At 44.8% G+C, this 16888-nt stretch overlaps 1 protein-coding gene across 6 annotated transcripts in view; it reads right to left on the bottom strand.

Moving 5' to 3' along the window:
- PPFIBP1 (PPFIA binding protein 1) overlaps nucleotides 1–16888 on the bottom strand; it is a 104102-nt gene that overhangs the window by 71223 nt on the left and 15991 nt on the right. For all 6 annotated transcript variants that reach the window (XM_083858832.1, XM_083858830.1, XM_083858831.1 and 3 more), the window contains exon 2: nucleotides 2273–2348. The gene's annotated coding sequence lies outside the window, so the exon portion shown is untranslated. The remainder of the gene's footprint in view (nucleotides 1–2272; nucleotides 2349–16888) is intronic.

Genomic DNA, 16888 nt, shown 5'->3' with positions numbered 1-16888 from the left:
ACAGATCTGCTGCCACCAAGCACAGACCTAACTTGGAGCAGGTGTAGGAGGGTGAAGACACACCTGCAAACCTGCAGGGTTTTGCTAGGAAAGAGCAGGAGCTGCAGGGAGTACGACTGACTCTGGCTACGTGGACTTAGCCAGGTTTCTGTGTCTTCATGGCAACATACTGAAGCAGCTGTCTCTGCTAAGGCTTATTTTAAAAGCCTTATTTAGCTTTTCTGGATTATTTATACATGTGGCCTTACTGTGGGGCAAGGCTGAACTGGCAGCAGCATGTTTAACATGGAACGAGCAAGGGAGGGAACAGTGGGATGGAAATCCATACTTTTATGGATAAACAGAGGCCGTGGGCAGAGGCACTGAAACTCCAGTCTAAACACATTGGTGTATTCTGTGTGCTGAGACTGGAGGTCAGACATCTGTGGTGAGCTCCAGCAAAGAAGCCCATGTTCCTCTCCATCTGGGAGAAGCAGCCAGCACCCCGAAACACATTCCCCTGCCTTGTCAGTCAGCGCTGAGTCAGGCACGGGAATTTCCTGCCATCTCATTAGAAGAGGCTCTTATTTATCTGTTTAATGGGGAAAGCAAGCAGCAGCTGGAGAAATCAGGCTTTTCACACTGATTGCTGAGGGCAACAGGTCTGACTCCTCCAAATGGCTGAGACCTGCCAGTACTGGAGCCACAGGAATGGAGAAAGGAGGACTGAGTACCTGCTACTACAGCCCTGGATGGACATGGACGGACACACCCCCTCAGGAAGCAGCAGCACTGGTGGCAGGGAAAACCAGGCAGATTTATGTCCCAGGCCTTCTGCTGCTCCCAGGGAGAGGGGATCAGCACAGCATCTGGGGAGCAAACAGGGAGAGACTTCCAGCAAAGGCAAGACATTCTCATGATGCTGGCAGTAGATTGAAGGTCTCCAAACACACATCCAGCAGAATGTGGCTGCCAGCCAGCATCGGACCCTTAACCATGTTTTTACAACCAAGTCCAGCTGGACTATAATCCCACCAACCCTGATAAGCAGTGATAAAACTGAACAAATGTGACCAGGATGGAAGACAATAGGTGACAACCACTCCTGGAGCCAGCAGACCTCTGATTAAAAACCCAGGGAATAAAAACTTTTGGCAGTGGAGTTTAGGGCTTCTGACAAACAAGGAGCAACAACACTCACTTTTTTCCAGGTCTGGTGCAAGACCTTGGGCAGCTGTGAATCCCAGAGAGAGCTCATGCACAGTGATTTAGTGTGGGAAGGGTTGGAGAGCCACAAAGAAGCACTCCAAGGGCTATGGAGAGGGTAAGGGAGTAAATAAGGGAAATGGTATTTTAAATGAGACACCAGTCCTCACATCCTGTGGGACTGGGAGCCCAGCTGTGGAGTTATGGGATGAGCACATCCCAGCCACAGGGTGCACGGATCAAGTGCAGGGGTCAGCAGCCTGACCCAGCTCTCCAGCTGGAATTTAGGATGCTAAATCATACCACAATATCTAAAACAAAGTAGATGAGGGATAACCATTCCCAAAACAAGACTGCTAGCTCTGACATGCACTAGGCTACTTGGATCAAACCAGTCTAGACCAAATGCAAAACGCTGTTCCTTGAAGCCAACAGAACTGGGACACTTCCAAAGGATCTCATAACACATACTCTGCTTTGCTGAATGCATTTTCTCATAAACTTACCCCAGTAATCTGAAAGCTCTTGGCTGTTTCACTGCCCATTGCCATAGACCTGCTGAGTCAGATTACCTGCACATGCACAGCCGCATCACTCAGTCACAGCATGTCCAGGGGGATCTTGTGCTGGAGCTGAACCCTCCAAACTGGGGTGCACTGGCACTGCTTGAACCCTTCATATGCCACAGAACAGCTCCAGTGGTCATTTCAGTTTTGCTTCTTGGATAATCTAAATATACTCTATTACTCTGCCACAGTCCACACCTCAACCCTAAATCCACTGTCATTAAAATGTGGAAACACAGTTTCCACATTTCTCTGACTCTAAATGGCAGCTAAGACTGTGTTAAGGACCATCCTTTAAAAGATACAAAACCAATGGAGATCTGCAGAAGCAGACTGACATTCTTTTACAACTCTTACTGGAAATCATATACAGCATCATTTTAATTACATTTGAAATGAAAGCCCAAAGTCTTTGTTTGATACACAAATGTTGTGTAAGATATCAAAAAGCAAAAAAAAACCCCAAGAAAGCAGATAGTAGATAATAGACATTAGCAGTGCAGTGGGTTTAGATTACTCACCTACAGGAGCAGACTTTGTGTTGATCTCAGCTGTCACTCTTAAGCAAGTACCACTGATCCATATAAATTTCCAACACTGAGAAAAAGAGAAATAGAGATTTTGATTAATCACTCAAAGCCTGAGATGACTTAACTGTGACATCTTGTAAAAGTTTATTATCAAGTGACACAGGATATAGGAAGCATTGTGGATGATGTACATAACAGCATTTAAAAAAAAGCTAATACCAAAAGATTAAAGGATGACAACTGGTGTACAAAAAGGAAATGAGCTTGTTAATTCCAAATAATTCCCAGTAACATTATTTCTCAGTATCTCTACATTACACAGTTGGCCCCTGCCTGCCCTTGACCTCCCCAGCTGATCCCACACATACAGCACAAAACAAAGGTGAAAAATGCCTGGCAAGGCTTCCTTCTCACTACTGCGACCTAAACAAACCCCAGACAAGCACCCAACGTTGCTGAACATCTGAAAATCAGGGTGTGGAGGAAAGCCATTGGGAGTCAGAGCAGCCCATAGCACTGAACCAGCCCCACAACTCAAGTTCCCAAGTCTCTTTGCTATGACTATTTTGGTAAATCAAAGATGTTCTCTGTTCCTGTGGTTTGACAGGAAGTTTTAGTCTCGGATACTCCCATCTACAGACTGTGGACAAAAGAGGAGCTATTTGGTATGGGAAATGTGACAAAACTCTTCCAGGAGAAGGTTCTGAGTGAGCTTTGAATCTGAAATGCAAAAGAGAAGTTTGGGGAATAAAACTTCAGGCTAATAACTAAAAACTTCCAAACCTATGCAGTTACACGAGCTCCCATTAGAAGAGGCTTAAGAATAAGTGACTCAGATACAAGTGCTCAGTGAAATACGGTTGGTAGAAGGATGGAAACAACCAGGAACATCCCAGTGTTCCCCTGCCTGCAACACTTCACTGGCACACTGAGACACTGCTCTCCAAACAAAAATCATGCCAAGAGCAGGAGTTTAAGACAAGCAAGTAACATGATCAGAAAGCAAAGAATCAGCCCGAAAATGTAGGAATAAAGGCACATTGATTAGTTGTTGACTTGTAGCAACAAACTGCAAATATCCAAAGGCTGTAAACTGGAAGAGAGAGAATTCAGCCCTTGTATGACCAGGAGGGGAAAAAAGCCCCAAATATTTTCAGGGCTATACACTAAAAAGCTATAATAGACGATCTCAAGGCACACAAATGATTAGGTGCTTGTTACTTCTCAGAACAATTTTTAAGAGTAGATTGAATAAAACCACCAGGGGGAAAAAAAAAATGACACAGAACCAGCAGGACATAGGAGCCTGTGCAAGCAGACTCTGTCACAGGACTGGGGCTCCAGGCTATTGCAACAGAATAATTATGTACTGAGCCCTGTGCAATGCAGGGAAAAAACATCTGCCAGATGGAAAAAGACACAAAATGTGGTAGGCAGGGAAAAAAAATATTTGAGGTTTCTATAAAGGGCACTGCAGAATGTCATGTATGAAACTGCAAAGCCAGAGAAACAAAGTTAGTTAACGGTGTTATTTTAAGCCTGCCTAAAGTAATATGAAGGGCCGAAATGGAAAGCCTATAATTAGATGGAGCTTCTCCCCTTCATTACAAATATCTGACTGGAGCTGAGGCTCCCAGATTGGCAGGACCTTTGGGATTCCCGTTGCCCAGGCTGCCAGGACATGCAGGCAGCAGTTGGGCACGGAGAAGGAGCCATGGAGTGTGGCAGCTGTGGGATTCTGCAGCTACACCTTTGCTGCACTGGACTGGCCACCACTGTCCATCACAGCTGGCCTGGCCCTCCTGCAGCCACCAGTGCTGCCCCACTCCCTCAGTATCCTCTGCCACGCAGGGAAGCCCCAGCAGCTGCTCAGAACCAAGCTCCCTGCCAGGTTTTCCTTCCCTCCATCCCTGCAGGAGACTCACACACCCCACAAGGGCCATTCTCCAGACTGCAGCACCACAGCTATTCCCAAGCCTCTCCCCCATCACTATTTTGGTAAATCAAAGATGTTCTTTGTTACGCTGGTTTGACAGCAAGTTTAGTCATTTCCTTCTCGGCAGAGTCAGAGTCACACACACACAGCCCACACCTCGGGCAAGCTGTATGGCCACTGGCTGGCTGATGAGGAAGGGAGCGGGTCCCTGCATTCCTCAAAAGGGAACAGACTGCCTCTGTCAGACCCTGGCAACACAAGGATTCAGTTTGTTCCCAAGGCTGCTAAGGAAGTGGGCTTCATTTCCCATTCCCCCACTTCCTTCCTTCCTCAAACTCAATTTAATTTTGTCTAATGCACTTATGGTGCTGGTTTTGGCTGGGATAGAGTTAATTTTGGATTGGTGCTGCAGTGGGGATAACACAGGGATGTTTTAATTCTTGCTGAGCAGGGCTTGTACAGAGCCATGGCCTTTTCTGACTCTCAATCCACCCCAGTGAGGGGCTGGGGGTGCACAGGGAGCTGGGAGGGGACACAGCTGGGACTGCTGACCCCAACTGACCAAAGGGACATTCCAGACCATATGTGGCTTCGTGCTCAGTATATAAAGCCCAGGGTGGATTCTCGGAGTGCTGGCGTTCATCTTTTCCAGTCACTGTTACCTGTGATGGGGCCCTGGTCTCCTGGGGATGGCTGAATCCCTGCCTGCCCATGGAAAGTGGAGAATGAATTCCTTGCCTTGCTTATGAATGAATTCCACAGCTTTTGCTCTCCCAATTGCACTACCTTTATCCCATCCCATAAACTTTGTTACTTCTACCCTTCCAATTCTCCCCCCGATCCCACCAGGAAAGGAGTGAATAAGTGACTTTTTGGGGTTCAGTTGCTGGTTGGGGTTGAACTCCAACTCTACCCCTACCAGACACCTTCTAACCCTAAGCTAAAGTAACCCCTCTTGCACACCCTCACCTCCGAAGACTGTTTACAGAAGAATTTCCTATAGGACTGACTGTGATTTCCTCCCAGCATTTCTCCAGCCTGAACAGGACAGGGGACATGGAGATCCAGGGGGCTTCACCCCGTGCCCTGCATTAGGATGCCAGGAAGGCTGACAGTCCCCAGGGAAAGTCTGGAGCTCAGGACCACGAGTGAAAACTGGGACTTGTCGGGACTTCTGGGAAAGGGTGGGGCTTTTCTGGTTTAACTGGAAGGGTAAATTATCAACTAAGAACAGGGAATAGCTGCTCCCATGTCACATGCAGCCTGGACCTGAGGGCACACAGGGCTCTGGGGGCTCTCCAGCCTCAGCAGCAAGAGCAAAGCCCTCCACCGAGTTCAACCCCAGTTCACTTTCAGCATGAAGAAGACAACCTCCCAGAAAACCACAATCACAAGCAAGGACCAGTTGTTAGGAATGATCATTTAAGAAGAGCAGGGCTAGGTAAACCAGGAGAGAGTTAATTGGGTTTTTGCTTTCATAGAGAGAGCATTGCAGAGTATAAACACCCTGGGGGAACCTCTCGAGTATCACCAGGAAAGAAAGGTGCATGATATGGCCTTCTTTTTCTTCTCCAGACTCTCATTTCATAACCAAGAAGAAAATGCAAATCCCAATCCTGCAATCTTGTATGTTCAGCAGTAATATTTTACCTTGCCAATCAAATGTTTTCTGCAAGCCACCCATTTCTTTTTCAAATTCAGAACACATAACTGCATGCAATTAATTACACGCTGTGTGAATTTAAAACAGGGCAGAGCCCTCTGCTGAAAGACCTGAAAAATTCACATGTTGTGTTGTGTTTAGGGGCACAGCTTAATGAGAAAGGTGCAGCACTATTTCTTTGCTTTGTGACTTCTAGAAGCTTTGTTTCAGGAACATGTCCAGAAGGATGCAAGAGCACTGCAGGCAAATAGTCTGATTCATGTCTGTCCTTTACTAGATAAAAATAAAGATCTGTTTGGCCTAATCATTTCTGATCAAGAAAAGCAGGGCTTTGAGATGTAAGATCTGAAAGAGCCCCTCCTCTCTACTAAAAGCTAAAAAATGACTCTGTAACATGGGACCCCAGTAGTCACAGCACATTTCAAATTACGGCTACTTCCCACACACTTGCCTCATGTCTGCCTGTTTGTGTTTCAATTAAAAATCTACTATGACATTCTTCCTACGTTTTAAAAAGAAATTTCCACAGGCAACAGGATTCAAAATTACTAAGGAAAAATTATTAACTTATACAATTCCAAGGAAGTCACTGATGCAAGCTGATTGTGTCCAGCTATCTTGCCTGGGAAAGGTGGGAGAAGGATTTAAAGCCAAGAAGCAAAGCAAGGAGGAAACGCTAACAGTTTGAATGATCTGGAGAGCTAATGGTTTTCCATGGAAAAAGCCATTGATGCACATCTTATTTTGGAACACTAATGGCACAATTTTTTGTAAAAGGCCTTTGGGCAAAGGCTGGTTTGAATCTGAATGGAAGCAATCAGGACTGCAGCTTGAATGGTTTCCTCACATCTGTATACACCATCCATCCACGCCAAGTGCCACCCACCAACACAGCCTCCTTCACCTTTACATCACCCTATCCCAGGATGCATTTTTCATCTGCTGCAGACCATGTAGCAGATCTCTTATTTATGCTGGGACAGGCTAGCTGCATTCAAACAAATTAGGCAAGAACTGAAAATACAGATGTTTGGGCCTTTATATTTATTTTTGGTTTCTGGAAGGCTGCAGACATTTTGACACAGGCAAAAGTCAAACAGCATCAATGGTAACAAGTCAGTCTGGGTTTGGGTCTTACTGCACCCACAGCTGAAACCCAAAACTTGTGCATTTACAAGTGCCAGCCTTGAGGATAAAAAATAAGTTTTGATCCAAACCCAGAGGGTCTGGCACAACTAAAGGGGCCTGAACAAAACTAACCACATCATTAACTCCAGTGACCCAACCAGCTGATAGCTCACACATCTCCTACCACAAAACAGCACTTTTGAACAATGTACATGCACAGAAGTCGCTTAAACAACAAAGCAGCACTGACAACATAGCCAATCACCACAGTAAAGAAACACTTTCTGGAAGCATAATAAAATATTCTGAATAATCTCATGAGTCAGAGATGAATAACACAAGATAGACCATTCAATGAAGTACTAGTAAGACCAGCAGCAAGAACAAACTGAAGAAGGTTTAAATAAAAGCTTTCAAACCACTAACTTATCAGATATTAAGTGAAACGAGACATGATTTACACAAAGAAAAAATATTACTAATCTATGACTAATTTTATATTAATCACTGTGTCCATCTCTGAAATTGGAGTGCCACTGCATGAAGTTTCTGTCAGCTAGTGCTTTGTTTTAATTCTACAAGCCAAAGCAACAGATTATGCAGTTCATCACCTATGAAAATGCAGATGTAAGTTGATGGAAGATGTAGAACTGCCTGAAAAGCACGGAAGACTACTTCATTAATTTAACTGAAGATCTCATGCCCCAAAAGCCATGTTATTGACACAGGGTGATGATAAGTGTGTGGAATCAGATATAAGAGAAGGACAGACCTGAGAGCACCAAGTGCTGGTGCTGTCAGTGTTCTCCCCTCACAGTTGTGTCACGTTTGCTGACACTGAGGTGACTAAAGCCATGGATCCTGTTAATCAGACAGCAACCCAACGAATGCAGAGGCTGCAAGAGTTCTGTTAGAGGAGACTTCTTTTTCTTTAGGGCAAGATATCACAGTGAAGCACTGCTATTACTAAATCAACACAAAAAGATTATCAAAATGTTTTCTCTCTCAGGCACCAGTTTGGTTTTATTCTACTACATATGCAAAAGAGCCAGGAAAAGCCTCCATGTCCCTCATCCCTTCAACCCTGGCACATTCCATCAAATGCAAAAGGCACTGCTCTATCAGTGGTGTTCATCTCCTAAACCCCACAGTGTTGCCACACTGTTTTCTGTCCTCCTTCCCAACTCTGCTCAAAACAAGCACAAGATATGCCTTGACAAAAAGGCATCAGGCTCTCACATAAGGTCCCCCATAACACTTTCCAGGAAAATGCCTGCCCTTCAATTACCCTTAATTGTTCTGGGCATCCTTCACATTCACAGCAATATTTTGACGTTCCTAAGAGGAACTTAAACAGCTCCAATCACCACAAACTTACAGAATCCTGTTATTGAAGCACACATAGCCCAACTCTGTGTTTCCAGAGCTGGGAAGTGAGGAGGAAGCTTTGCAAGAAGCAAAACCCAAAAGCACTCACCAAGAAAAGGAACAAAATGACATCTATTTGCTGCTGTCAAGAGGAGGCAGCCAAAGAATTAGAGCTGAAAACCCTAGAAATTAGGATCAACTTAACTAGATGTTTCACCAGCTTCAGAAAAAAAGTTTTATACATGTCTTTTGTTTTCTCTCTATGCAGACACCTAGGTTGTTTCAGCCCTTTTAAACTGGTTACATGCTAATACACATACACACAACAGGATTCAGCTGTTGTGCTTTCATATGCACTGTAAATGATCCTGAAAAATATCATTTCTACTAATCACATTGTTCCACACAGTTTTAAAGCACATGACTGCACAACAAAACCCTCAGCACATATTTCTGACCTGGATTCTTAAAGAAATAAAGCTTATGTGGTGATAGTGTTGCTTGTCAGCCCTATTAAATTTTCAGCTTTCTTTTGACCACATTTGGCAGAAGGCAAAGAGATCCAAACAGGTATCACATTCCTACACCTTTGGGGGAAATTACTATGCAGGTAGAGGAGACACATCCAATTCAGCTTCTCACAGGATCAGATTCTGCTGCAGGAACTCAGCAATTCCCTCCTTTGGCTGGCCCAGCAGCTGCTCCATCAGCAACCTCAGTCCCACTTCCTAATTTTATTCAGGAATCTGCTTTATAACTAATCTATTATAGCACTTCAGTTAAAGAACAAACAAGGATGTTGCCACCAGTATTAAAAGCCATTTCACTAACAATTAGAGAGCATTATTCTCAGAGGAAAAACTTCATTAGCTTTCAGTCTGCCCTTTTAAAAGAGGGTCAGTGTCTTGCAACAATAGAAAAAAACAGCTTTTCTCTCAGAGAAAATAGCAAGGAGGCAGCTCATGACACAGAAAATGTGCAGGCAGAGTAAAAGACTCAGGGGCTAAACAAGATGCAAAATCATTTTCCATTTCCAGACCACCACTTCAAGTGCAGACCAATTATACAGTGAGTTAAAAAGTCACCAGCAGCAGCCTCCCCCCAAGCTCTCCAGGGTCATAATATACAAACCCACATCCACCACTTGACAGAGAGCACTTTAGGCAGCCTCCAGGCAGGAGGGCAGCCACAACAGCTCCATCGCTCCTGCAAACACCCCAGGTCCAGAGCAACCCGTGTCCTGATGGCAGCAAGGTGAAAATGCTGGTCCTGCCAGGAGCACAGATGTGTCCTGTGATGTGAGGATCCCTCTCCAGTTGGGATAGTCTGGCTCCTCTTATTAACAGCAGCTGCTGGCATCCACAGCCCAGGGCTGAGTCAAGCACTGCAGTCTGGAGCAAGGTGGTGAGGTTTATGGAAAAGAGTTTCCAAACACTGCGGCTGGGAACAAGACAGAGCCTGGGCAGAGAAGTAAAGTTACCCCACAAAAAACAATAAGCCTTAAATCACAATGAATTTCAACCAACAGAATTCATTGTACCACATCCTGAAACAGTCAGATGCGGATATCAAGGCCAGGCTGGATGGGGATCTGAGCAACCTGCAATAGTGAGAAGTGTCCCTGCCCACAGCAGGGGGTTGGAACTGGATGATCTTTGAGGTCTCTACAAACCCCAGCCAGTTTCTATTTGTATATCTGACCCCAGAAAGCAGTACCTTCACCTATGAGCTTTCCACTCAACTTAGTCCAATAAACTCTCCTACTTCATCCCCCCAGTTTTCACTCTCGTGGAAAAACAAGGCCTAGCTACTATAGGAGCCAAGCAGAAACCAGCTCAGTGAGAGCCACTTTCATATTTCACATGAAATATGGAGAATTAAATATTTCATACTTAACTGGTTGGTTTGTTTTGTGGAAGAGCAGTCATTGGGGTTTTTTAAGGAAAGAGGTGAAGTTTGCTTAGACTCCAAAATGAAAGGTCAGCTGAAAGAACTACTTAGAAGATGCTGAGGGTAAACAAGTGCACCATTAAGTATTGGTTGTGTTATATCTTCATTTAGAAATCACCTAATAACCATCTTTCCCACAGAGAAGAGCTAATATTAGAAGCAGGATATATCCCACACAAGAATGCTTCTATTAAACATCCTACAAACAGATGTTCCTAAAATCCAACAATTCAGCCAAACAGATTTTTAACTGCTGAGTAAAATTTGGGACACAGCAAACATCACTTAAAGTGATTATTTTCCACCAGGGGAACTGGGGAAGGGACCACCTTCAGGAGAGGTAGTGGAGCACAGGGAGATCCATCCCCTGTGCAGAAGGGCTGGGTGAAACCTAAGCCTCCCACTGGAAGGCTGCAGGGTCTTGTCCCTTTGAGCCACACCCAGGAGCACGTGCTGCTGTCCCATGGAGGCGATGGTGGGAGCAATGGAGATGGGAGAAGGTCTTTCCAAGAGGTCTCACTTCCTGCAATCCAAACCCACCCTCATTACTGTACATAGTCATTTAGTCTCAGAGACCGCTCCACACAAAACGTGAGAGACTTATTCAGTGATGGAACTTCTGTCTCAGTTCCTTTTATTCTGAAATTTCCTCTAAGAATCCTATAAACTTATGAGGAAAGAAAATAGCCTTCCATACCTGACCAAATAGTAAAACAACTCCTGCATTATCTACAGGGCAAGTCATCATTTGCAAAAACATTGCAAAAACTTTGATTTCTATGAAACCCCTGAGCTGCTGAGCTGCAACACAACCTTCACTTCCCATACATTCCTTGTTTACCGTCCTTAGGTACCTAGCCATCTCTCTAACCCAGCAAAGACAAGGTCTAGGAGACATTGAACTGGCACCCTCTTCTAAATCTGCAGGGCTCTGCAGGTCAAGACCAGTGTAAGAGAGGACTACATCAATGCAGTGCTCTACAGAAGGTGGTATTGATGAACCAGGAGAGCACAAGAAATGAAGTGCAGGGAAGAGAAGGACAAATTGGGAAGATCTGTATCAGCTGTGTGCTGTGCAGCACCACACAAGTTGCCACATGGAGATGCCTGCTACTTCTCCTCTGCAGAAAAGGCACCTCAAGCACAGGGCTCCCAACATGCAACACCACATTGTTTTTTAATTCAGGATTTCATCTGCTCTTCACGCAAGCTGGGGACTGCAGGCTGAGAGATCACTTCCTGCACGATGGAATTACTGAAAGAGCTTCCCTCAGGTCCTCATTAAACCCCAGTAATCCTCACAGACATGGCAGCAATGGTGATAATGCATTTCCCTTCTGCTTGCATCACTGATTATTACTCATTAGGGCACTTATAATCTTTATATAGAATTCTTTTATGTAGTCTAATTTCCTAAGAAGTAATCACTCTCCTCCTCCCCTGGTAATACAAAAGAGGGATGTGATTTCATTTGCTGTTTATTCCAAGGCTCTCCTTCCCAGAAGTTTCTTTCAGATGCTCAGTCTGAAGCCAGATACATTTAATCATAAGAAAATGTCTGAGACAAGCCCTATGTTTTACCCAGTTTTTTGTGGAAAAGATGAGTAATTTAGGAAGCTTTACATCTCCGAGTTTACTCCAAGTTGCTTGCCAAAAGAAATCTGTGAACTTCCTTCTTAAAAAAAAAAATCCACCACTGCGGCACTAAAGAATTCGACTCTCCACACAGAGCAGGGTAAATGGAGTTTGCCTAATGCTCAGAATGAGCACAGGACAGGGGAGCAGGACAGACACCTGCACCACAAGCAGCAGGAGAGCAAGGCACTTCTCTGTCTGCCCAGAGCTGTGGCTCCAGAATTGCTGTCTGGTGATCACACTGGTGACCACACTACAGCATGCTTTGGTGTGTGCTGATCACGCTACAGCATGCTCTGGTGTGTGCTGATCACACTACAGCATGCTCTGGCTTCTGGCTTTGGCTTCAGGGCTCTGCTGCCAACCCATTCAGGAGCTCCAGCACATCTCTTCATCCCATTGTTCCAGGCTTCCCTCAGGGAAAGCAACAAAGGACAGCCTAAACCCAGAGCTGCTATTCTGTGTTTAGACTCCAGTCCTGTGCATGCAATCTAAACTTTAAAGACTATAGCTTTTCCAACAGTTTTTGGACAATAAATATGCTGGATGCTGAAAAGGTCACTGCTGAAATAATCACTGTCTTGCACTAACTACCACTCCCTACAAGTTAGTTGAAAACAGGGAATACAGATTTGTATCCAGCCTTCCCTGTAATCCAAGAGTGTTCATGACAGACGCTTTTGCTTCTGGATGAGTCCAAATCCTCGCTGAACCCTCAAAATTTCCGTAAACACTCAGCAAGGAAGAGAAAATGAATGACTGATTGCAGTACCTCATGACACACAAACCTCAAAGCTTTAGCTGTTTAAAACCACCCATGCCAAGCAAAGGAATAGGCTGTAGTTACAAACTCCAAGCAGCAAAAACAGTACTATTTAAGACAAAAGGGAGAAAATGGTTTTTTAAGAGTAGAACAATTCAAGGCTGTTGGTATTTGCAAAAACGTCCTTCTATATGCCTCTATGCTTCTGTTTCCAAACAATCTTTCCATGCTGAAATGAATTTTGTGTAATTACTAGCTAGGTACTGAGAAACTTAATTGTACTTTATTAACAATAGAGGTTTTGACTTCCTATCCAAAGGCTCTACTACCTTTAATTAAACTTGTGCATTGTAACCTTGTTAAGCCTATGCAAATCCAACACTGTGAAGTTGGTTGTAATAAATCCAGAGGTAATACTGGAGCCACCATACAAGGACGCTGATACTGAGTTTAAAATAAGCTTTGTTAGTACAGATAAAACCAAACAAACACACCCGACTGCAGGATATGGTTTTGAAGACTGAACTTTGCACAATCCATCCTCTGTGTTTTCAAAAGGTCAGTGAGCCACTGCAAGTCTCCTCAACTTCTTGTTTAAGCTGAACAACAGAGTTTTCCATGAGATTTGCAGCAGATTGAGGATTGCAGCTGATTTCCCATGGCAGCCATGCAAACCACAGGGCCCAAGTGAGGTGTGACCTGACAGCACTGTAAAGTCAAGGAGGGAAGAGAGCACTGAACAATATAAGCAGGAGAGTCTGCCAGCCCAGGCCAACACTGATCATTCTCTCTGTCTCAGCCTAAAGGAACCAGGTGTGATTCAAAGGGCACTTTTTACAACATTATAGCACTTAACGGAGTGCTATTATAGACTTAACGGAGCACCACCTAAATATCCATTTCCTCAAGCCAAGGCTGTATTAGTCCCAGAGAGCCAAGTTCTGATGCTCACACACTTGCATATCATGAAAGCAGAAGGTGCCAGGGCAGAGCTAAACCAATTTTTACTGTTTTTCAAGTCCTTTCACGTCAGTCACAAATCCTTTATAGTCGGCGTTGTGAAGACATAGTCTAGTCCCAAACCCTGAGGGAGAAAGATCTAGACATGCATGTGCCCACTGATTCAGCAGCTGGAGCTCTCTGCTCCCCAAACAGCTGCAATTATCCCCAAGATGATGTGAGGGGGCAGGGTGAGGTGGGAAAAGGAAGGAAGGTGGCTGTATGGCCACCTGAGAACCCTCCCCAAGGATGCTGCCCTTAACCTGGGCTGCAAGGAGAGGTTATCCCCAGGGCCCACAGCCCTCCTGCTCCAGACTGCCTGGCCAGGGGGAAGAAGGGCTGTGCTGCAGGCAGGCACATCTGGCAGGCAGCTCCAGTGGGGTGAGATTGTTCTGGGACAGATGGGGCAGCAGGGAACTCTGCTGCAGCCCCTCACCAGTTGTCCCCTCTGCTTTTGCTCAGTCTAACTTTGATGGAACCGATCATTTGGGTAAGGGCAGATATCAAAGTAAACTTAAACCCCCAAAACTGGCACTACAGTTGCACTGGCTAAGAACCAATTTTGGCAAAGCATGGAGCTTTCTGGAAAGCAGAGCCAGGAGAACAACAAGTAAAGGGCCATGTGATTGTTCCCACTGATCCTTCTCAATAGCCATTTCATTACCTCACCATTTTCCTAACTAATAAAGGTCAAACTGTAATTTTTGTCATTTCAGATTTATAGTTTCTCTTAAAGGTATTCTTAAGCAGGAAGAAGCAAAAAGGAGATTATTTGCCCTACAGCTATCACAGCAAACTTAGTTCAGAATTAAAGAAACAAGGAAACCATTATTTCTCCAGCCTCCTTAAAAAGGGAGAGAACAGTGAACAAGAAGCCAAGATTATTAGCAAGCAGAAGAAGAAAAAACCCAAAACCCCAAAACAACAAATTGAAAAAGAGCAATAAGAGCCTTTGTTCCCAGGAAATCCTTTTCAAGAATTGAGGAGATTCCAAGCAATGCAGCTGTACTTCCTGTGACCTGCAGCTTTCAGTTCAGGAACACTGGAGGGTCACAGCCTGGGGACAGCTGGGTACAGCCATGCTACACACAGAGAGCTCAGCACAGGAACCCCTCACTCCAACTGAGACATCCTGGGCTGCAGGGGCAGGGACATTTGGAGCTCTCCTGCAAAGGGGACCTGCTGAAGTCACATGTGGTACCAGGATTCTCTCAGGACTCAGAGCTGGGGCTCCTCAGCCCCGAGAAAAGATGGCTCCAGGGAGACCTTAAGGCACCTTCTGGGGCTACAGGAGAGCTGGAGAGGGACTTTTGACAAGGGCATGTACTGACAGGGCGAGGGGGAATGGCTTTAAACTGAAAGAGTATGGGGTTACACAGGAAATTAGGAAGAAACTGTTCCCTGTGAGGGTGCTCAGGCCCTGGCACAGGTTGCCCAGAGAAGCTGTGGCTGCCCCATCCCTGGCAGTGTCCAAGGCCAGGCTGGAAGGGCTTGGAGCAATCTGGGATACTGGAAGGTGTCCACTTGGCAGGAGAGTTGGAACTGGGTGATGTTTAAGATCCCTCCTAACCCAGGCCATTCTTTGACTCCTTTAGAGCAGAGTCAGCAGCAACAGGACACAGCAAAGCTCTTTAACAACACACAGTTAATAAAACACCACCTGGATGCACACACCAACCTCACTCCCAGGGTCAAGTATCTGTAAGAGAAATAACACTAAATGATAAATTCAGTTCACAACGAACCACACTGCATTAACAGGCTTCTTTGCAAGGAAAAGAATTTGGAAATGATACAAGCAGCTATCCACACAATACACTTAATAAAGCACACACAGCCCCAGGAACATCATTTGATGTATTATTGATGGGCAGAGCCGCTTCTGAGGCCAGATGGACTTTGAACAGCAGTGCAACAGGAGGGGAGAGTACAGGCAAAGGGAACAACAGAACGGGAATGCTAAACTGCTGCAGGACTTAGATAAACAGACTGATTACCAGACAGTTTGTCTATATCAAAGAATTAACTTGAGCACTATCCCTGACTTGCCCTCCCATCTACATCTTGAGTTCGAGCATGACATATAACTTCAACTGGCAGGGGACACAGGCAAATGTTTGATTAAGCACATTTAAGCAGTGCCTAAGCATCACTGCAGGCAACCAACACTCAGGGACCCCAAAGCTCTCCAAGTATTTCCCACTGTTTTCAACACAACTCCATCATACCCTATGGACAAACTCAGAAAACAACACAACATTTGTATATATATATATTTTAATATATTTGTTTTAAAAGTTTAGGGCTGTAAATAATTACAGCAGAGCTTTCAGACCCCTTGGCATCCTTAAAAGCACAGCTACTGCTATCCAGAGCAGCACCCTTCCTTCAAAGGATGCCTTTGAAGAGATGGCTCATGTTTGGCTCATTTGAGAGGGGCTAGCTCCACTGGGACACGCAGCTGAGAACACCTCTCCTCAGCCTCTCACCACGGGAAGAGTGGCCAGATAATCGTTCAGCATTTTGGGCACATGAGCCCTTCACTGCTGGCAGGAGCCAAGTTCAATATAGGTGGGTGAGATCACTCGAGCTTAACTGGATTCTGAGGGACATCAGCATGAAAAAAATGGGAGGAGAGGCTGCCGGTCCCTGAGGAACAGGAAGAGGAGGCAACAGTTATGCTTGCCTATAACAAGGAGGTATTTCACCCCAGCTGAGATCCCTTGGGCTGGAACCCAGCCAGAAAGCCCAAATAATAGCCCTTCTGCTCACAAAACCACCCCTGAATCCTGATTGTTCATAAGCTGTCTGGAACACAGCTTTAAACTCATTTAAAATACAATGAGGGGAAAATTTCCTGCTTTTCATCACTCAGAAGATATTAAACCAATGTTTTCTTCATTCTTGCTTTGCCTGGGTTTCATTACTCATTTTCTAGCTTTCTTCAAAACTGACAAATTTTAAAGTACAGGGAGTTTATGTATCTTTTTTTACTTTGTCCCTGCACAGGATGCCATTGGAAGTATACAATATTCAAGCATTGCATATGCACAGATATGAAACTTCTGCTTTTACCTTGATTAAGCATTTGCTTTGTTTCTTTAAATCACCAAGCTTGTGTCTTTTACAGGAAATTAAATTAACACAAAGTATCTTTTAATAATC

This window comes from Zosterops lateralis (assembly GCF_965231275.1).
Source record: "Zosterops lateralis genome assembly, chromosome: 4".
Taxonomy (NCBI): Eukaryota; Metazoa; Chordata; class Aves; order Passeriformes; family Zosteropidae; genus Zosterops; species Zosterops lateralis.
Note: the sequence above shows the minus strand (reverse complement) of the source record. Positions and strands in the feature narration are given on the sequence as shown.